Raw genomic sequence first — 268 nt, 5'->3', positions numbered from 1 at the left:
CACTTTCCCTTCTTTCATTAATATTTACAACTTAAGAACAGAACATACCTTCAACAGGTTAGGACTGTGTTATCACCTTATCATATAACAATAACTTTTTTGTTATTAATTTACATTTTCAATATAATTTAATTAACATTTATTTTTAATTATTTGGCTTATATTTAAAAGCCATAATTAATATATTCTTATTTTATGTGTATTTTTTTTTTATTACATACATATACCCACCTATCTATTTTATTTTTTAAAATATTTATTCACCTAT

This window comes from Halyomorpha halys, unplaced genomic scaffold, assembly GCF_000696795.3.
Source record: "Halyomorpha halys isolate HHAL.00 unplaced genomic scaffold, Hhal_1.1 Scaffold50.1, whole genome shotgun sequence".
NCBI classification, from domain to species: Eukaryota; Metazoa; Arthropoda; class Insecta; order Hemiptera; family Pentatomidae; genus Halyomorpha; species Halyomorpha halys.
This window is presented reverse-complemented; position numbering follows the sequence as displayed.